The sequence below is a fragment of the Sus scrofa genome, chromosome 9 (assembly GCF_054392235.1).
Source record: "Sus scrofa isolate SSC_HxYL_T2T_F1_AM1 chromosome 9, Sscrofa_HxYL_maternal_Yorkshire_Landrace_v2.0, whole genome shotgun sequence".
Taxonomy (NCBI): domain Eukaryota; kingdom Metazoa; phylum Chordata; class Mammalia; order Artiodactyla; family Suidae; genus Sus; species Sus scrofa.
In genome coordinates this window covers 104,493,935-104,517,514 of record NC_139391.1, presented here as the reverse complement: position 1 = coordinate 104,517,514, position 23,580 = coordinate 104,493,935, and the positions used below count along the sequence as shown (strand labels likewise).

The following is a 23,580-nucleotide window of genomic DNA, read 5'->3' as shown; positions in this document are numbered from 1 at the left end:
AAAGGGCAAAATAAAACCTCAAGTTTTCATCAAAAAACTTAATGAAGTAGATATAAGTAAATTACTTGATAAATATTTAAAGTAATGGTCATAAAGTTTCACACCAAACTCTGAAGAATGGGTAAATACAATGTTAACTTCAACACAGTGATAGAAAATATTAGAAAATTTTAAATAACAGTCACAGAACTGAAGAATAAAATAGATGAATTGAAAAATATCCTGCACAGATTCAACATCAGAGTAGATGAAGCAGATGAAAGGATCAATGAATTCAGAGATAGGGGAGTGGACCTCACCCAATCAGAACACCAAAAAGAATAAAGAATGGAATAAAGTGAAGATGATTTAAGGGACATATGGGACAATATCAAGTAGAGTAACATTCATATTACAGTGTTTCCAGGAGAAGAAAAGAGCAAGAAAGGAGAAGAGACCTTATTTGAAGTAATAATGGCTGAAAATTTCCCTAACTAGGGGAAGAAAACAGACATCAAATCCAGGAGCATAGAGAGTTCCCATTAAGATGAACACAAAGAGATCCACACCAAGACACACTATAAATAAAATATTAAATGTAAAATACAAGGAGAGAATTTCAAAAGCAGCAAGAGAGAAATGTAATGAGAACCCTCAAAAGACCACCAGCAGAATTTTAAGAAGAAATGTATTAGGCCTGAATGGAGAGCCATGATATATTCAACCTGCTGAAAGAAAAAAATATTCCAACCAGGAATACTCTACCTGGGAAAGCTATCATTCAGAATTGAAAGTAAGTTTTTTTTTTTAATTTCCAGAAAATTATCAGCAAAATGAATAAATTACCACTAAACTAGCCTTATAAGAAATGTAAAAGGACTTTTTAAGATGAAAATAATGTCCTAATTAGTAACAAGTAAACATGAAAATATAAACCTCATTGCCAAAGGTAAGTTTATAGTAAAGTTATTATGAAAGTTAAAGGTCAAAATAACTCTAATTACTTAAGGGGTATATACAAGATAAAAATATGTATATTTGATATCAAAAATATAAAACCCGAGGAAGAGAGTAAAAATATTAATCATTAGAATGTGTTCAAACTTAAGTAGTTATCAACTTAAAGTACAGTGTTATAATCATAAGTTCTTATATGTAAGCCTAATAGGAACCACAAACCATAAACCTGCAATAGATTCAGTAAAACTAGAGAGAAAGGAATGTGGGCATACCACAAAAAAATTATGAAGCCAAAAAGAAAGAGAAGAAAGGAGCAGAGAGAAACTACAGAACAGCCAAATGACAATTTACAAAATGGCAATAAGTACACATCTATCAATAATTACTTTAAATGTAAATGGAGTAAATACTCCAGTAAAAAGTCAAAGATTTGCTGAATGGATTTATTTTTTTTGAAAGATGCATCTATATGCTGCCAACAAAAGACTCACATAAGATGTAAGAATCCAGGCTGATAGTTGGATTAAAAAATACATTTCATACAAATGGAAATCGAAAGAAAGCTTGATTGTGATATTAAGAAAAGAAAGCTGGGGTTGTGATATTGATATCAGACAAAAGAAACTTTAAACAAAGTCTTTAATAGATAAACAAGAGCAGTACATAATATAGATAAAGGATCTGATCTTATAAAAGGATGTAATATTTGTATATATTCATGCATCCCACATAGGAGCATCTATATATAAAGCAAATACCAACAGACCTAAAGGGAGAAATTCTCAGAAATACAATACCAGTAGGAAACTTTGATATCACATTTATATCAATAAATACATCATCCAGAATGAAAATTAATAAGGAAACTCTTGCCTTAAATAACAAGGTCAAATGAATTTAATTAGGCCAGATGGACTTAAGAGATATAGCTTTCAACATGTAACTTTGGAATATTCTATCCCAAAGCAACAGAATACACATTCTTCCCAAGTGCACAGGTATCTCCAGGATAGATCATATATATTAAACCACAAAACACTTTTAATAATTTTATGAAGGCTAAAATCATACGAAGCACCTTTTTTGACCACAATGGTATGAAACTAGAAATCACTTTTGAGAAAAAACTGGAAAATTCACAAATATGTGCAGATTCAGCAACATGATACTCTACTACTGAACAACCAATAGATCAGAAAGGAAATCAAAGATAAATTTTAAAAATCTTTAGACAAACGAGAAAGGAAATAAAAAATACCAAAACTTACTGCATACTGCAGAAGCAGTTTTAAGAGGGCACTCACAGTAATGAACATTTACCTCAGGATACAAGGAAAACCTCCACCTACTGTCACACCTCAAAGAACTAGAAAAAGAAAACAAATGATGTTCAAAGTTAGCAGAAGGAAGGAAATAAAATCAGAGTGGAGATAAATGGAGACTAAAAGACAGTAGAAAGATAAATGAAACTAAGAGCTAATTCTTTAGAAAGATAAATAAAGTTGATAAAGCTTTAGCTACACGCACCTAGGAACAAAAGAGAACTCAAATAAATAACATATGAAGGCAAGAAATTACAACTGATACCAAAGAAACACAAAGATCATAACTATTATGAAAAATTATATGTGAACAAATTTGACAAGCTAAAAGAACTGGATAATCTAGCAACAAACAAGCTATCAAGACTGAATCATGGCTGAATCATGGCTGAAAAGCTGAACAGACCAATTACTAGTAAAGAGATGGATCAGTAACCACAAATCTCTCACCAACAAAAGAACCTGACCACTTCACTGGTGATTTTTCCCAAATATTCAAAGAAGAATTGAAGCCAAACTTTCTCAAATTCTTTCAAAAATAGAAAAGGACAGGATACACGAAACTCATTTTACAAGGTGAGAAAAACCATGATGCCAACACTAGATAATGAAACCACAAAAAGAAAAAAAAAAAAAAAGAAGAAGAAGAAAGAAAAGTTACAGGTCAATATTCCTGGTGAACATAGATGCAAAAATCCTTAACAAAATATTAACAAACCAAATTAAAAACACGTTAAACAGATCATACACTATCCTCAAGCAGAACTAATTCCAAGGACACAAATATGGTTCAACATGTACAAATCAACTAATGTTACTTATAATATTAACAAGATGAAAGATAAAAATCATATTGGAGTTTCATTTCCTTTTTGGCTATGCCCATGGCACAGAAGGTTAAGGATCCAACACTGCTACTGCAGCAGCTCAGGCTGCTGCTGGGTGCCAGTTTGATCCTTGGCCCAGGACCTTCTGTATGCCATGGGCATAGCCAAAAAGGAAAAAAATATTATATCATCATCTCATTAGTACAGAAAGCATTTGACAAAATTCAATACCTTTTATAATAAAAACTCTCAACAAAGTTAGAGGGAATGTACCTCAAAAAAAAAAATGACATTTTTGACAAACCCATGGCTAACGTAATACTCAAGATCATGAACTGCCGGAGGCCTGCTCTGGCGGCCAGGGAGCCTACGCTTTTTCCCAATAGGAGAGGGATGCGGCGTCAGCGAATGTACAATTACAGAGACAGCCTCTTTGTCCCTTCTTTCAGGGCGCTGGACTGCTCAAACTTTATTGGCATAAGTGGTTGAATATATAGACAGTTTTTCACTACAGATTACATCATAGTGTTAAAAGTACATTGGTTAACTGTTAGGCTTTGTTTTTTGATCACATGGTACAGTAGCAATACATTACATTCTAAAATCTCCAACTTTACTAAATTTAATGAGTACAGTTCAAGGACAAACAGGTGTAGCATATCATGTGGGAAAGAGGAGACCCAGCACAAACCATCTCATGGCCAGCCAATTCCCACAAGCTGAAGAAGGCACAAACACAAAAAATCCTGTCTTTAGACTAGTGTCTATCTTTAAAGCATCCTTGGCAGGGAGACAGTATGAGAAAATACAAATCAACTTAGCAGCTACCACTAAAAGTTTCTAAAATCAAGGACAAGACTCACAGCTTGGTTTCTTTTGATCAAGAATAATATATGTCTAACTTCTATAGACCTCAGTAAAATCCTAACTCTAAAGTTTACTGTATAGCTAGTTCGTAGATAAACACTCTGTTTTAATTAAGTTGGATATGAATAGGGGAAAGTCCTTCAGGATGAAATTCTTATTATATGATTGTTGTGATTTTGTGAAATCACAAATCACCACAGGAAAATAAGAATGGGAAATAAGAATAATAAGCAAATAATCAGGAAAGACTGAGGAAAACTGAATAGCAAGTGAAAAACAGAAAAGACTAAGTTATCCATGGAACAACCCCCACTCAGCAACACAAAATGGAAATTATTTTCTGGGAAGTTTAGTTTTCCCCCTATGTTAGCAGGTGAGCCTTATTGTCTTCTGGGGCCTGTCCTCGGAATTATGCCGTGAGACAGGCATTCCCTTGTTTAGGAACCTGCCCTCGGAATTGTACCATTCAGACAGGCCCCTTTTCCTGATGAACTTGCCCTCGGAATTGCACCGTTCAGGTAAGCTCCTTTCCTCGGCTTCTTGTATTCTCTCAGCTCCCCACATCGAACAAGATGAGGGTGCCCATAGAAACCACATTTTTTTCACATAGTATTGGAAGTCCTAGCCACAGCAATCAGAGAGCTATCTACACTGGAAAGGAAAAAGTAAAAGTGTCATTGTTTGTAGATGACATGATATTACATATTTTAAAAATCCTAAAGAATCTTAAAAAAACCGTTACAATAAACAATTCCAATAAGTTTGTATAATATGAAAACACTACACAAAATGCTTCCTTTGTATATACTAATAACAAACTCTCATGAAGAGAAATTAAGAAAAAAATCCCATTTACAATTGCATCAATGAACCAAATATCTAGGAATAAATTTAACTGAGGAGGTAAAGGACCTATAAATTTAAAAATATGAAATAAACTGAAGAAGACACAAAGAAAGATATTCCATGCTCATGAAATGGACAAATTAATGTTGTTAAAATGATCATACTAGCCAAAGCAAACTACAGGTTCAATGCAATCCCTATCAAAATCCCAATGGTATTTTTCAAAGAAATAGGGGAAACAATCTTAAAATTTACAGGGAACCATAAAAGACCCTGAAGAGCCACAGTAATTTTGAGAAAGAACAAAGCTTGATGCACCCTGATTTCAGCCTATATTACAAAGCAGTAGTAAGAAAAAACAGGATGATGTTGGTATAAAAACAGACATATATATCAATGAAACAGAATAGAGTATAGCTATATATATATATATATATATATATATATATATATATATATATATATGAGCAATTAATTTACAACAAAGTAGCCCAGAATATACAATTGGGAAACAATAATCCCTGCAACAAATGCTGCTACAAAAACTGTGTCTCCTGCACATCAATAAAAAAAGGTGTATTCAGCTTCTCTAATAAGAGAAACAAATAAGTATAGACAAAACTAAGTGAGTATAACTCATTAGATATAAAGCATTTGTTGAAAATAGGAAGGGATGGAAATACTAAGTATACATAAGTAATGTGTAAGGAATTACATTTATAGGAGGCATAGAGTTCTCCAATTGTCCTGTCAGTAACATGAAGAAAAAACAAAACAAAACAAAACATGGCTACACATCAGGTCCCTTGTTGTCTACAGCTGTGGCTATACTTGTCCCCCAAGTCTCTCTAATACAGCAAGGGTAGATTTTGACACCAAACACCTGTTTGGGACTCCCTTGCTCCTGAATCATATATCTTAGGATTTGGGTGTAGTGAGCCTTCCATCCTGTTTGAACCCCGACCTAAGTTTGTAAACCCAATCCATTTATCTGTCTCCTAACTTCTCACTGTGATATTAAATTGATTTTAAAATCATAGGATTTGGAGTTCCCGTCGTGGCGCAGTGGTTAATGAACCCGACTAGGAACCATGAGCTTGCGGGTTCAATCCCTGGCGTTGCTCAGTGGGTTAAGGTTCCAGCGTTGCCATGAGCTGTGATGTAGGTCGCAGACGCAGCTCAGATCCGGCGTTGCTGTGGTTCTGGTGTAGGCTGGGGGCTACAGCTCCGATTCGACCCCAAGCCTGGGAACCTCCATATGCCACAGGAGCGGCCTAAGAAAATGGCAAAAAGACAAAAAATAAAATAAAATAAAATCATAGGATTTGATTACCTAAAGTTCTCTATGATTTTTTGTCCTCCCTAGTTCTTAAACTGGGATTAAAAACAAGTTTCTGTTTATTTAGAAGAATTCAGCATGTAAAATATGAATAACATTCAACAGGCTGGCTAAATTAATAATATGCCATAAATAATGTATAAATGAATAATTCATAAATAATATATGCAATACAAGGCCCAGATGGCATATAAGTTTCTTCCAACAAGAGTTTGATATTAGTTGCCTGAAACGATTTGGTTGAGAATGGCTTAAACTGGTTGAGAAAGATTCACAGACAGTCTATGATTTGTGTAGACCAAAGGCCATTAACAGTTAGCAAGGTCTATCATGAGAAATGTTAAGGGAGAAAATTCCTGGAAGGAAAAGTCCCTAAAGGTAACTATGAAATGGGTAAGTTAATGATTGGGTTTAATCATTGACATCATTAAATGGAATAAATATTCATGGTCAATGAATTTAATTCACTGTCATATTGGAGAAATATTTACAAACAAAAACTCTCAAAAACTTTCAAAGTTCAGTGATAGTAGGGTTTACTTCTAAACATTGAGGCTCCATGTTTGACTCACTCTATAGACAGACACTACCCTGTGTGCACCAGCCTGAGATGTGATACTGCTGATATAGATGGGGCTGGGTGTTAGAACCTGAGGTTTAGAACAAAGAGAGATCAGCAATTGGCTGTGCAGAGGTGGCCTTGAGGAGCTGTTGGGCAGAAAACAGCAACCAGGAAATTTTGGGGAGGAGTCCTAGCAAAGCACCATTGTTAAGTGACATAAAAGGGGCAGGACCATCATTGAATCCTCTTTTCCCAAACAGCCCTTTGCCTCAGCAGGGCTCTGGAAAAGGCTCCTTCATGAGCAGGCCTGTTTGCTCTGTACTCTAGCTCACCTCTCCCACCAGAGTGAGCTCAAGTGCCTGATCACTGCTGCACTGCCTCCCATCTAGGTAGGCTCCTGCACTCCAATGCCACACCACCTTTCTTTTGTGGGATCTGGCAATGAACCCCAATTGCTGCCCCACCATCCTCCTACCTAGATAGACTCCTGTATTTATGCTGCAGTATCTAGTGGGTTGCAAACTCAGAGGTGTGACTGAAATTACAGAGGAGTTCCAGGGGCCATGTGAATAAGGAATAAGAGCTGAAATCTCTCCTCTTGCCTGCAAGAACCACATACTTACCCCTCAGCCACTGGCTTTGTAAATTTAGTGCTTGCAGAACATATAAATGGACAACAAGTGCTCCCAAAGCTGAAATGGGTCAAGTTTTAGCAGCTGTGGGCTCTGAGGGCACATTCACATCGGGGTTTGACTGGGCCAGAGAATGAGCTGCCTCCAAAGCACCTACAGCAGGACCAAGGGAATAACTACTATTGTCCTGGAATCTGATTTCAGTGGCTCTGACCTGGTGGTCTGCTGAAAACAATGCCTGAGAAACACCACAGCCAAGTGCCAGCATTCCCACAGTTAAGATGGTGCTGAGGGCAGTGTACTTTGTGAACCTACATGGTGGGTGAAAGGTACCATAAAAGAGCTCACTCACTGGTGAACAGATCCAGCAGAGGAATATTCAGGAGCTCTCCAATCTCACCTACCTCACAACACATATCAGAAACACAGCTCAGAAAAATGTCCAGGGACTCCTATTCCAACAATTTTTAAATATTTAACAATATTTAATGAATACCGAACATTGTAACTGTTTCTATACAGACATGGTTCTAATATTGATTTGCTGTTACCCTATTTTTTTAAGGGAATGGGGGTAGGGGAAAACAGAGGCTAGGTTAACATGGCCTCACTGCACAGGATCATAACCTAAAAATTTAATAATTCAGATGTTCTCTAGTGTACAAAGAAATAATTGAAGTCAATAAGCCTTGTTTCCACCAACATATCAAACTTCTTTTGAAACTATAATATGAACATTGTCTGAGGCATTAGCTTCAAGCCAATGGTTTTTAAGAGCTATTTAAGAAACAGAATTAAGGATACATTCTCCAGATTAAGGATACATTTTACAGTTCAAAATATTTTCTTCCTTCTAAAAATGTGAGACAAAGAATAATTTACACTAACTGATTTTTGTTATTGAGCTTCAGAAACTTTCCACAAGACGAAAAAAAAAAAAAAAAAGAAAAAAGGGATAAAGAAAAAAGGAAAAATTAAACAAAATCTCTACAACCACAGCTCAGCTAATGCTATTTTTTCCATTGTTACCAGTCAGCTTCAAACCCACTGTGTGGAAAGCCCATTTTTCCATGCACCTAAATGATAGATACAGGCTATGAAATTATTTAGTCTATTTGTAGCAGCTTAGGCAGGTACAGCCAAACAGAAAGCTTCAAGAAACTATACAGAAATCTTACAATGTGGTATTTGAATTTAAAATATGAAACATAAAATCTATACAAAAAAATATAAAATCAAAAAAGGGGAAAATACAGGCATAAAATAAAAAGAAATAATCAAACTGAATAAAGAAAAAGAAAGGAGCAAAGAAGAAACACAATCAACTGAAAAACAAAGTTTAAAATGGCAATAAATACATAAGTATCAATAATTACCTTAAATATAAATACACTGAATATGCCAATCAGATGACATACAATGGCAGACTATAAAAAAAAAATAGCCTACAATATGCTATATACAAGAGACCCACTGTAGGGCAAATGACACACATAGATTGAAAGTGATGGGATGGAAAAAATTATTTCATGCCAAAGAAAAAGACTAGAAAGCAGGAGTCACAACCCTCATATCAGACAAAATAGACTTAAAAACAAAGACTATAAAGATAAATGAGAGTATATAATGATAAAATAATGAATACAATCTAATATAGGAGTACCCAAATACATCAAACAGATACTAACAGAGAAAAAGGGAGAAATTGATGGGAATACAATAATAATAGGAGCCTTTGACACCCTACTCATGTCAATAGACAAATCTAGAAAGAAAACCAATAAAGCAAAAGATATTCCAAACGATACAATAGAATAGGTAGACTTAATTGATATTTTCAATACATTACATCAAAACATAACAGAATATGCATTCTTTTCCAGGGTACATGGAACATTCTCTAGGATTGATCACATACTAGAGCACAAAATTAGCATCAACAAATTTAAGAGTATAGAAATCAAACACAGGAAAAGAAATGAGAAAAAAAATGACTTCTTGAAGACTATATAGCATGCTACTGAAAAACTAATGGATCAAAAAAGAAATCAAAAAGATAATTTAAAAATACCTCGAGAATGAAGGTCCTAAGAAAACTAAAGAAATAATTAGTAGATGATCCAGCAATTCCACTCCTGGGCATATATACCTGGAAAAACTATGATTGAAAGGGATACATGCACCCCAATATTCATTGTGGCACTGCTCACAATATTCAGGACTTGGAAACCACCTAAATGTCCACTGACAGAGGAATGGATTAAGAAGATGCAGAACACATATACAATGGAATACTACTCAGCCATAAAAAGTAATGAAGTAATGCCATTATAGCAACATGGATACAACTGGAGAGTCTCATACTAAATGAAGTAAATCAGAAAGACAAAGACAAACATAATATATACTGTATCACTTATCTGTGGAATCTAAAATATGGTGCAATAGAACATATATTCAAAATAGAAACAGAACCATGGAGAAGGAAAACAAACTTGTGGTTCCCTAGAGGGGAGTGGGGAGGGAGAGGAGTGGACTGGGAGTTTAGAGTTAGTAGATGCAAATTATTAAATTTAGAATGGATAGACAACAAGATCCTACAGTATAACACAGAGAATTCTATCCAATCACCTGGGGTAAACCACAATGGAAAGGAATATAAAAGAAAGAATGTATTTATGTGTATAACTAAGTCACTTTATTGTACAATAGAAATTAGTATAAGATTGTAAATTAGCTAAACTTTAATTTTAAAAGAATCAAGGAGTGTTGTTAACTGTGGCAAAGACAATGGTAGCCACAAATATTTTGTCCACTTTCCTGCATCTCTCAAACCCCAGCCATTAGGAATTATGCAATAAATTAGTGCCCATTGTCCATGGATGGAAGTGCCATGCAATACTTCCTCAGAAGCCCTGAAGAGCATCAGGTTCTTATCACCTGTTGCTACACCTGACTTCATGCGTAGGAGATGGTCAGCTCCTATCAGCTTGCCTTTCTGGGTGACCCTCTGGAACAGAGCCCCACCAATTCTCATGTTAGAGCATATGGTATAAGAATGAAAGAAACTGTTGTTTAGTTATGCCACAGAAATTTTTTGAAGTTCCATTATCGTAAAAACTAAAACCAATTTTGAATAATAAAGGATGCCCCAAAGCTGGAAGTTTTTAAAGTTGTCTTTGAGGCCAACAATTGTACCTGTTTTACTAAATTTAGAAGCCTTGAAAATCTTTATATGTGAAAATTGAGAAATCCTGCACTAACATTTACTAAATGGTGCCCCTCAGAACCCTAATCCTGGGATATAATAGATACCATATGGGAAAAATTGGTCCTCTGTGGAAATATTTGAGAAATACTGCAAACTAAACAGCCATCTTGGAGAGTCACTATACATATAAGCATGACAAATGACATCTTCATTCCAATTTTCTAAACATAAGCACAGAACACGGTTCCTTCCATTAAATATTTGGGGTAGTAACTCACAGAGTTACAATTTCAGAAAGCCAAAATGAAGAAATGTTTAGTACTTCTTTTCTACAGGGCTGTTAAGAGATGGAGGGATTATGCATCTTTCCTATGGTTCAAAAGCTCCAGATAAATCTGTCCTGAGACATGTTTCTGCAATATTTTCTTAGCCTCTTTGCTGAAAACTCCATCTTGTCCTGGTTTACTTTATCCCATCTTCTTGCTTTACTTTATCCCATCTTCCTAGTTTACTTTATCCCATCTTCTTGCTTTACTTTATCCCATCTTCCTGCTTTACTTTATCCCATCTTCCTGGTTTACTTTATCCCATCTTCCTGCTAGAAAAGCTGTCCCAGTGCTGGTAAATGACTTAAGCTTAAGAACAAAGACCTAAAGGCACAAGCATGGTATGTCCTCTAAGGAACAAGAGAAAGAGGAACCTCATGGCCAAGTGGTTTATGAGCAGTCATTAGCAGAATATGCATTAGCAAAGAGAACCAAGGTGCAAACCTAGGCATGTTGCAAATAGGCATGTTTGCAGAAGCACAGTGAACATTCTCTCGAATGCTATGCATAGATAACTCAAACGCTAATGATTGTTATGTGCCTAAAGGTCAGAGTAAAAGCTTAACCTTCTACCAGCTAAGTGGCTTTTAAAATAATAAAAGAACTTATAAAATAGTAAACAAACCCTATATCCTACACCCATAGCCCCTCCTCATTTGACATCATCCTAAAGAGCACAATAAAAGCAGTGTGGTTTCTTGAGGCGGTGCTCTTGGTCCCTGAGACCTTGAGTCCCCTTACTTAAGATAAATGTCTCTGTGTCTTATTTCATGTTAACTTTTTTCCTTAAGTTTCACAGCACCCTTCTTCAGCCCCATCCTGCTGAGCTGGTCTCAGCAAAATCAACACAATATAGGGAAGATAAAGAAAATACATGTTGGTCACAAAAGAATCCTCTTATTCTTAAGAAAAGTGCTCCAAATGTGCCTAAAATATCTGAACTTTAACTTTTTGGTCATGACAAAATTTCCTGTTACATATAAATTTTGCAGCAGATAAAGGGAAGTACAAGGTGCACATGCACATACATGTGTGTGCTTACATGTCCATATATATATGTATATATGTGTGTATATATACATGTGTATATAGATAAGAACATAAAAAGGACTTATTCCCCCTCCCCTTAAAGAGTTAAGTCAGATTTGCAAACAGTTCAAGTTAAGATTTGGTCTGCCAACATTTTTAGAAGGCCTTTGAAATTTACATATTGATCTGCTCTGTCCACATGAGAACTATCCATATATACAGAGGCACTCTCCTTTTAATCTCTTTTATACACAGCTCCTACCACCACGTCTGTGAAACATATGGGTAAGTTTATTTTATATCTTTAATGCAGTAAGTTTACTTTCATCCTGTCTTTTGATTAGACTACAGGGCTTAAGTCAAAACTTTAATGACCCTGATATTCTGCATTTTATCTTAAGTTATGTCCTTGAAATTCTCTTTTAAAGGTGATATTAGAAACCTCAATTTTAACCTCTCAAGTTTTCATTGGCATTACTGTACTACTGTTATGTCTTAGGCACTTGATATTATCATTTTATATTATGTATATATTTATTTTTCTTCCTGAATGTAAAACCCCTTCTCACAAAATACTCTTATAGAACTATTAAAGCAATAAAGCTATTGCTTTAATAGTTCTATAAATGAAGAAGGGATCAATTGAAAAATAGATGTTTATGTATAAACACACACACCATCATGTGCATATGTATATGCATAAATATGTGTATGTATATCTCCATGCTTAGTTACCCCAAGGATTAAAGTGATGAAACAAATTGTACTTTATTGTCTTACACTGATGACCAATGTTTTGAGATACTTTACTGTGTATGTATATGTTATAGGCTTTTACATGAATTGTGTTATTTAATCTCAAAATAATTCCATTAGTTGCCACTTACAGAATATGTTCATTGTTCATTCCTTCTTTGTTGTATTTAGATATTATTTTCTTTTCTAATATTAGGTTATTTAAAGTTGTTATACAACTTACATAAATGTCTTGAAAAGAATAAAATTAGGTACTAATCAAGAACTCATGTGTGCATAAATTTTCTTTCAGAAAATGGTACAGGCTCTTCAATCAGTCTATCTGGGTTTTAATTCTTGTTTTGACACATAGTAGTTGTGCGACCTCAAGTAGTTTTCTAAAGAACAAAGTAAGGTGTTAGGATAAGTCAACCAGATACCATAATGAGAAGCTTTTATTTAGACAACTGGCATGTAGCAAGCCCCCTGCTACATGTTAACTCTGTTACTTTATCATCATCAAAATTTATAGGTCTTTGTTTATTCATACAATCTAGAACTGCAATGCACATAATGTTAAAATTCTTCAAGTTTGCTGAAGTGTAAACCAAAGGAATGAATCACTTAAAATTTTTATCTATTGTAGGATCTGTATAAGGCTTTATATTTTAAAATTTAAATCTATCATATGATTTGATCTTCACCTTGAGGCTGTAGGTAGAATCAGTATTACTCTCTTTGACGAGAGGAAATCAGAATTATGAAGACTGTGTGCTCCCAGTTCACAAAAACATGAACAAAGCTGTGAACTTGGGCCATGTGATTTCTTGTCTAGAATGCTTATCATGCATCTTTCATCTGCTTCTCAAATATGTTGCAATATTTATAATTACTCAACATACTTTACTGTTCCTCTTTTACTTCACAAATGTTAAAGTCCATGAATCAATTTATCTGGAAATACTGTTCTAAAGGATTTTTTGAAACCATAAAAATGCTAGAAGAATGTTTATTATTTTCATATTCTTGGAGAGAGCCTTTCAAATCATGGTATAACACCCAAAAAGATTTACCACGAATGTTAATGGCATAAAAATTGAAAATTTAAGTTATTTAAAAATAAAGTAAAAATAAAGTTTAAAATAGTAATTTAAAAAAATTTCAAATCTCATGAGTGAATAACTCCCTACTATTCAATAAAAAAAACACAAAAACAAAAGATGAACAAGTGTATTACCAAACATATTTTAAAATATAAATGCTGATATACTTAAGAAAATACAGTAAAACTTCACTCAAATACTTATCAATAAAATAAGTATGTGTTAAAAACTTAAAGTTCAGTATAAACAAGTGTGAGTGATAGATGGAGACAGGCTTTTTCACACATTGTACACATATGAACACATATGAACAGAAACTTGGTAAAATTCACTTTCCCTCAAAAAAGTATATACTTTTAACCCAGAAATTTCACTTTCTGCTGTTTACTACTGCCCAAGTATATAGGTAAAACTATACTAACAGGAATATTCAGCATTGTTTTTGCAAGATCAGAGAACTAGAAGAAAACAAAGTTCCATTAAATTTAAAAGACAATATTACCAATTATTCAAAAGACAATACTACATTTGTTATGGAATATATTTCAATAATTGAAAAAAGAGAGTTTATACTATCCAAGATATGAGAATATCTCCAAGGCACCTGAAACTAACAGATGCAAGTTGCAGAAAGTGGGTTTTGGTATAAGTATAAGTCCATATTCATATGTATATAAGTATAAAATTACTTGGAAAGGGAAGGTAATGGGCACATACCTAACACTGGTCACTCCCGAGGAACAGAACTGGTAGTTGAACAAGACCTCATTTGTACCTTTCTATAATTTTCAATAATTTTGCTAGTCCATATGACTTTATTCTCCAAAAGTTTGTCAATAATCATCAGAGCAATTATTTATTAAAAGATACTATATCACTGGCTCTTTACTAAGTCCTTCATATTACCACACTTGATCTTTATAACATACTGAGAAGGAGCTATTCCCACTAAGAGAGGTAAGACAGCAACATGTCTTACACTATGGTAAACTATGGATTCCAAATTCCTACTTAAGCACATTCACTTCCATGGCGGATGCTCTTCATCTCAATGCATTGCGTATCTGTGGTATGAATAAGAAGTATAATAACCTCTCAATTCTGGTCATTCTCACTCCTTCCAAAATATTATTCTGGCTATGATCATCAGGTGTCTATTCTTTGATTCAGTTGATTATACCAGCTATGAGCCTGCTCTGTGCTCTGAGGATTCAGCAATGAACTAAAGAGATAAAGGTTTACCCTCCTACTGAATCAAAGTTCTAGCAAATGCAGAGGCAGGAAAAAAAAAAAAGTCAAATCCATGTCTGATGGTGCTGTGTAATCTCAGTAACCTGAGCATAGAAAGGGGAAAGGGTCAGGGGCCTGATGGGAAGGGACACATTTTGATGTCTCATAATCAGATCTCTGCTACATGTGACACGCAGCTCACCTCACTTAGTTATTAAGATTCTCTTATTTAGGCTTCTCCATGTTTTAAGAAAATAAGAATAAGTAGTTATTTAACTCCTAATCCCCAGTCAATACAGTTAGCTCCTTCTCACATCAGAATCCTTTTATGACTGTTTGATTCCAAACCCTATATGGTCTTTCAGAAAAAAGAAAAAAAAAAAAAAAAGAAGAAGAGTTCTCAAAGAACTAACTATAAGCTGACCTCAGAGTATTAACAGTTTTATCTTTTCATTCTACTAAAATCTGTCTAGTGCTATAGCACAGTTATATAAGGCAAGATATACCCTCCTGTAAAACATATCCCTTCAAAATACTGCACATACATAATCTTTTGAAAATGAAAACTCCAACATTCATTACTCAGTAATGTCTGCCTTACTATTCCAGGAGAATATTTTGCTCAAAATATAAATATATGGTTGCAGATTTTATTTAGCTATGCACTTTCTATGTCTTGTGTGCTAAGCTACTCAGGAACTGCTGTCTATAGGAATGAATATTTAACAGCTTCCTCTGGGAATGCGCATTTGATTCCTTGGGATGCTCACGGGAGGGTGTGGTACTGTCCTCTCCAGATAGAGGATTCAGATGACATTAGGCCACTGATTAATAATGATCCAAGTAAGTTCAGTGTCAACTTAGCTATCTGTTTTGCATATACTTTTTCTGAAATATCTTTAAGTGTTCATGCTTATAATTATACTTTCAATACATATAAGATATGTGGTTTAAAATAGGTCCTATCTGAACTCCTGTATTGGTGAGCTATTTCTGAATTGTCCAACTGGAAGGTGTGTGTATTCCTGTACATATGTGAGAATTAAGGCTGATAAGAGAATATATCAATGCAGATTAACTACAAAAAAAAGAGAGAGATTCTTAGACAAAATATTTATTGACTTAGACTTTATACTACCTGTTTACTAATAGAACAAAGATAAAAGGTCACAGTTATAAGGGAATCATTTTTTAAATTTACCTGAAATCTATATATGTCACTCTATTGAAAAAAGTTTTTCTGGCATTTAGTTGACTTACAGTGTTGTATTGGTTTCAGGGGTACAGTATAGTGAATTGGTTATACATATAAACATAGCCATTATTTTTCCCATATAGGTTATTATAAACTATTGAGTAGATTTTCCTGAGCTATTCAGTAGGTTTTTATTAATCATTTATTTTAGACAGCAGTGCGTGTATGTTTTTCACACCTTCCCAATTCCTCCCTCCCCACAATGGTTTCACGTATAGTAACCATAAGATTGGTTTTGAAATCTCTGAGTTTGTTTCTGCTCTATAAAGAAGTTCATTTATCACATATAAGAGATATCATATGATATTTGTCTTTGGCTTAGTTTACTCAGTATGATAATCTCTAGGTCCATCCATTTTGCTGCAAATGGCATTATTCCATTTTTATGACTTAATAATATTCCATTGTATATATGTTCCACTCCTTCTTTATCTGTTCCTCTACCAGTGCTCATTAAGGTTGTTTCTGTGTCTTGGCTATTGTGAGTGGCACTACAATGAGTATTAGGGTGCATGTATCTTTTCAATTTATGGTTATCTCTGGCTAGATGCCCAGGAGTGGGATTGTTGGATCATATGGTAATTTAATACTTAGTTTTTTAAGGAACCTCCATACCATCCTTCACACTGGTTATACCAATTTACATTCCCACCAATAGTATAAGAGGGTTTCCTTTTCTCCATACCCTCTCCACCATTTACTATTTGTAGATTTTTTTAAAGATGAACATTATGATTGGTGTGAGGTAATACCTCATTGTAGTTTTGACTTGTGTTTCTCTAATGATTGATGATGCTGAGCATCTTCTCATGTGTTTTTTTTCTCTCCTTCCTCTTTGGAGAAATGTCTGTTTAGGTCTTCTGCCAATTTTTGATTGGGTTTTTTTTTTAATATATAAAGTTGCATGTGATGTTTGTATATTTGGAGATTAATCCCTTGTCAGTGCTTCAGTTGCCAAGATTTCCTCCAATTCTATGGATTTTTTTGTTGTTGTTTTTGCTTTTGTTTTTAATGGTTTCCTTTGATATGAAAAGATTTTAAATTTAACTAGGTCCCATTGGTTTATTTTTGTTCTTATTTTCATTATTATAGGATATGGATCAATAAGATATGGTTGCAATTTATTTCAAAGTGTGCTATGTCTGTTTTCCTCTAGGAGTTTTACAGTGTCTAGCCTAAACATTTAGGTCCTTAACCCATTTTGAGGGGTGTGTGTGTGTGTGTGTGTGTGTGTGTGTGTGTGTGAGAGAGAGAGAGAGAGAGAGAGAGAGAGAGAGATACTGTTTTGATTACTGTAGCTTTGTAGTATAGTTTGAAGCCAGGGAACCTGATTTCTACAGTTCCATTTCTCTTTGCCAATGTTGCTTTGTTTATTTGGGGTCTTTTGTGTTTCCATACAAATTTTAAAATGTTTTGTTGTAGTTCTGTGAAGAATGTCCTTGGTAATTTGATAGGGATTGCATTGAATTTGTAGATTGCCCTGTATAGTATAGTCATTTTGACAATATTGATGCTTCCAATCCAGAGCATGATATATCTTTCCATCTGTGTCATCTATTTCTTTCATCAGCATCTTATAGTTTTCAGAGTATATGTCTTTGTCTCTAAATAGATTTATTAAAAGTTTAAATCTTAATAATACAAGGCCATTTCTCCTCTATTATAATTATGTGGCCAGGCATTTGAAAAAATCCCAATATGCGTAAAGAATTTTATAACTTATTAATTTTTAAGTAAATGTGTCACTCAAAATACCCTGGAAAGAGAAAGCAATGATTGAGGAGAAAAAGTGTTTGGATTCCTTTCCAATTGTATTGCACAGCTAGCAAATTCAAGGATTTGACACAGGCCCAGAAGGGACAGCACAAACGATCCAATGAGGATTGGTTTAAATACAGTATAATGAATGAAACATATTTCTGCTTGTTATTGTTAGGTTGATGTCTTTTATGGTTGATTTAGAGGCATTTCTTAGAGGTCTATACAATAGATAACTTTCCAAAGATTTTGATTTTGCCTGTGTGATTCTGAGCATTTCTTTATAAGAATGGATTTTTAATATTGAGGGTCTATTTTACTCCCAAATCCAAAGGGTTTTATTTGGTTAGATTTTTAAAAAATTATTTTCCTTTAAAATAACTGAGGTATATGCTTTTATATTAAAAGGTCATTCTAAATAGTCATTCTATTTATTTTTAAACATAACTTTTTTATTTTATTTATTTTATTGTCCACAATTGTGGCATGTGGAATTTCCTCAGCCAGGGATTGAACCTGAGCCAATGCAATGATACTGCTGGATCTCTTAACACACTTCACTACCACGGAATTCCAGTAATTCTATTTAAATGTTATTTAATACTTGTCTTTTTATCTGAAGAAATCAAAAAGAAATTTTTTTTTCTTTTTAGGGCTGCACCTGTGGCATATGGAGTTTCCCAGGCTAGGGGTCAGATCAGAGCTATAGCCATCAGACTACGCCTGAGCCACAGCAATGCAGGATGCAAGCCACGTCTACAACCTGCACCACAGCTCAGAGCAATGCCCAATCTTTAGCCCACTGAATGAGGCCAGGGATTGAACCTACAACCTCATGATTACTAGTCAGATTCGTTTCCACTGTGCCATAACAGGAACTTCTGTTTTTTGTTTTTGATACAAGGATTTTGCTGTGGTCATGAAACTTCTGTAAAACTAACAGGAAAGAATAAATAGAGAAGACCTTCCAGTTACAGCAATAAGCTGCTTCCTTTATAAAAGTCTCTTTGTCATTTTTGTTGATTGAGAGTCCCATGTTATTTTCACAATGTCTCAACACCCTTTAGATTAAGGCTTTATAGAAAATTGTATTTTATTTAAACTACATGAAATGAGTTTGGCAAAGTAAGTCATGCAGGAAAGTGAGACTCTGATAATTCTCCCTAATCTACATTTTTCACCCCTGGACTCAGTTCCTCATCTGGAATAATGATGTAGTAAAGCAGAATATATTAGAGGTTACTCAGCCAGTACATTCCTTTTGCTTCACTGGCTTCTGACTTACTTGGATGGACAAACGCACCCCAAAATGAAAGTGCTGCTGAGGATCTTAAATGGAGGTAATGAGTCCTCACCAGAACATAAAAATAGACCTATTAAGAGTTATATCAATAGTGGGATGGTGGGGGGAGGGTATTTTTTCCTTAATTCCTCTTGCAACACACCACTCTATAATCTGACATTGGCTTTTTTTTTTTTTTTGAGACATATTCAAAATTACAAACTTCTTGTAATGAGGTTTTCAGTGGGTTTTTTTCTGCAAAATATCTTTTTTTTAGTAGTGTTTTTTTTCCCCAGTAGGTCTTTCAGTAGGATTTTTGTTCAAAATACTGTTTGGCCGTCCTAAGAATTATCTGTTCCAATGTTGTCCAATGTTGTAGTATTTGACAGAAAAAAAAATTTTGCCTTTTTAAAGGTAAGTAATAATTTTTTTAATAAAAAGTTTTCTAACTCCCAAATGGAGAAATCATACTCCTATATAAACACCCTTAAGAAGTTATGGAAAAACAACAACAAGAAGTAGGAACTGTTTTCTTGAAGTCTTTAGGCTTTTTATTTTAATTTAGGTTTGTGTTGTTTTTCAAGTTATCAATCTCCCTACATTTTATTTTTAAAAAATATTAAATCCTTGTCCAATAGGCTATGGCATTTTGATTCTGTTTAAAACTTTATGTGTATCTGCAACATGTTTGTTAATATTTACTGCACATCACATATATTTAAAATTATATACTATGTAAATTGATTATTGTAGAACTTTGTTTACTTAGACAATACATGATTTTTAATTTAAATTATAAGTCAAAATAAACATTAATAAAAATCAGTATAGAGGGATTAGTGCACATAAGTGACTTATCACTTTTATGCCAACATGCTTTCTAATATGCAATTGTTCACTACTTATTACTTTAGTCATTAGTTTGTTTTGCTACTGGAAATGACAAATTAGAATTCATATATAATTCTAAATGGCATAATTCTCTAGAATATATCTCAGTTATTTTATGGAGTTATTTCATTACATATTAAGAGGTGTTATGCAGTTCCCATTGTGGTTCAGTAGTAACGAACTAGTCTAGTATCCACGAGAATGTGGGTTTGATCCCTGGCCTCACTTAGTGGGTTAAGGATCTGGTGTTGCCGCAAGCTGTGGCATAGGTAGGTTTTCTTTTTTTTTTGATGGTATCCTTTGCTGTGCACAAGCTTGTAGGTTTGATTAAGTCCATTAGTTTATTTTTGTTTTTATTTCTGTTGCCTTGGGAGAATGACCTAAGAAAACATTTGTACAGTTGATGTTAGAGAATGTTTTGCCTGTGTTCCCTTCTAGGAGTTTTATAGCATCTTGGCTTATCTTTAAGTCTTTAAGTCATTTTGAGATGATTTTTGTGCATGGTGTGAGGGTGTGTTCTAGTTTCATTGATTTACATCCAGCTATCCAATTTTCAAAACACCGCTTGCTGAAGAGACGGTATTTTATCCATTTTACATTCTTGCCTCCTTTGTCAAAGATTAATTGACCACAGGTATCTGGGTTTACTTCTGGGTTCTCTATTCTGTTCCATTGGTCTGTATGTGTGTTTTGGTACCAGTACCACACTGTCTTGATTACTGTAGCTTTGTAATAGTGTATGAAGTCTGGGAGAGTTATGCCTTGTGCTTGGTATTTGGTCCTCAGGATTGCTTTGGTAATACTGGGTCTTTTACAGTTCCATATAAATTTTTGGATTGTTTGTTGTAGTTCTGTGAAAAATGTCATGGCTAATTTGATAGATAGGGATTGCATTGACTCTGTAGATTGCTTTGGGTAGTATGGCCGTTTTTATGCTATTAATTTCCAGTATGGGGCATGGAATATCTCCACTTCTTTGAATCCTCTTTAATTTCCTTGATTAATGTTCTATAGTTCTCAGCATATAAGTCTTTCACATCCTTAGTCAGGTTTATTCCTAGGTATTTAATTTTTAAAGTGTGATTTTAAAAGGCTTTTTTTATATTCCTTTTCTATTATTTCATTGTTTGTATAGAGAAATGCAAACAATTTCTGAATGCTAATCTTGTATCCTGCTACATTACTGAATTTGTTAATAAGTTTGAGTAGTTTTTGTGTGGAGTCTTTAGGGTTTTCTATATATAGTATTGTATCATCTGCATAGAGTGACAGTTTTACCACTTCTCTTCCAATTTGGATTATAGGATTATTCCAATTATTTCTTTTGTTCATCTGATTGCTGGGGCTAGGATTTCCAATACAATGCTGAATAAAAGTTGTGAGAGTGACAAGGCCATCCTTGTCTTGTTCCAGAAGATATACAGATGGCCAACATGAAAAAATGTTCAACACCATTAATTGTCAGAGAATTGCAAATCAAAACTAAAATGAGGTACCACCTCACACCAGTCAGAATGGTCATCATTAACAAGTCAACAAATAACAAATGCTAAAGAGGGTGGGGAAAAGGGCACCTTCCATCACTGTTGGCGGGAATGTAAATTGGTACAACCACTATGGAAAACAGTATGGAGGTACCTTAGAGAACTAAACATAGAACTACCATATGACCCAGCAATAACAATCCTGGGCATATCTAGACAAAAGTTTAATTGAAAAATATGCATGTACCCTAATGCTCATTGCAGCACTATTCATAATAGCCAAGACATTTAAACAACCTAAAAGTCCATCGACAGATGAATGGATTAAGAAGATGTGGTATATATACCCAATGGAATACTACTAAGCCATAAAAAAGAACAAAATTATGCCATTTGCAGCAACATGGATGTAACTCTAGACTCTCATACTAAGTGAAGTTAAGTCAGAAAGAGAAAGACAAATTCCATATAATATCACTTATATCTGGAATCCGATATATGGCACAAATTAACCTATCTACAGAAAAGAAACAAACTTATGGACATGGAGAACAGACTTGTGGTTGCCAAGATGTAGGGGGAGGGGTGGGAGGCACTGGAAGTTGGGGGTTATTAGTTGCAAACTATTGTCTTTGGAGTGGATAAGCAATGAGATCCTGCTGTACAGCACATGGAATTATATCTAGTCACTTGTGACGGAACATGACGGAAGATAATGTTAGAAAAAAATGTATATATAGATATATATGACTGGGTCAATTTGCTGTACAGTAGAAGTTGACAGAACATTGTAAATCAACTATAATAACAAATTTATCAAATAAAAATAATATAAAATTGTGGAAAAAAATTTACAAAAAAATTAATCTACATTAAAAAGTAAAATAAATTTTAACATGTGAGAAGCTACATTATCAAGCAAACCAGATGTGAAGGAAAAAGCTTGATATGCTCTGAACAGCTGTATTTGAGAAAAGAGTGGGAACAAACTACACTTGTTTTTGAAGATAAACTTAAGTGGAAAAGCTGTTGAGGGGAATGTGTTGAGTAAGCTGAACTTTTCTCTTATTTACTCAGTGCGTGTTTTTCATAAATTATTTGTCCCTCTTTTCTTGAGGTGAATAAAACAACAGTTTACCTTTGAACAAAACAGGTTTGAACTTCTTCAGTCCAGTTTAATACAGATTTTTTTCAATAAATACTGAAGTACTATCTGATCCACAATGTGTATTTGGTTGAATCCACACATGCAGAACCACAGACAAAGAGCATATAACAGTTACTCCTCTTGTGCTGTTCAAGAGTCAACTGTATTTGTATTTCTGTTTTATGAAGCATAAGGTTAAACTATGATTAAAATAGCAATACTTATTCATGGTGACAAGGCATTGAAGCATAATTAATGAACCCAAATACAGCAGTCCCCCCATATCCATGAGTGTGGTGGGATACCTTCCAAGTCCCTCAGCAGATACCTGAAACCATGGATAGTACCAAACCCTAAGTAGTTCCCCCTAATCAGTGATTCTGCTATCCATGTTTTTAGTTATCCTCGGTTGATCACATTTAACACTGAGTAAGTGAAATCATAGAATGTAAAGCCACTGATAAAAGAGGACTATAATGTGAAATAGCTTTCCTATTCTTAGAAAAAAAAAATGGAAACTTATATCAAGGCAATAAGAGTGAGTCAGCCAGTTGAAAATATGAAAAAATTAGACAAGTTGAATCTTACTCTCTCAAAAATATCAGTATATGTATGAAGGAATGTTAGAGAAACACTTGTATCTTTTCTTTTGTATCATCCAGACCAGTATTAGACTAGTAACTGTCTAATCATGCAACTCAACAGAATAAATTATTGATGCTTCTGTTTTGTGGTGAACTTAATTCAACAGCAGTGAGCTGGGTGTACTATTTCACTTCAGTTTTAAATTCAAAA

General features: G+C 34.2%; 1 protein-coding gene across 6 annotated transcripts in view; it reads left to right on the top strand.

Moving 5' to 3' along the window:
• The first annotated feature begins 12,142 nt into the window (after nucleotides 1–12,142).
• The window catches only part of LOC100511343 (platelet glycoprotein 4), a 68,365-nt gene continuing 56,927 nt past the window's right edge, over nucleotides 12,143–23,580 (top strand). For 3 of the 6 annotated variants that reach the window (XM_005667697.4, XM_005667698.4, XM_084977322.1), the window contains exon 1: nucleotides 12,143–12,185. The gene's annotated coding sequence lies outside the window, so the exon portion shown is untranslated. Of the gene's footprint in view, nucleotides 12,186–19,244; nucleotides 19,322–19,559; nucleotides 19,678–23,580 lie in introns of those variants that run through there. The other 3 variants (XM_084977323.1, XM_021063491.2, XM_003130227.7) reach the window with 3 other exon arrangements.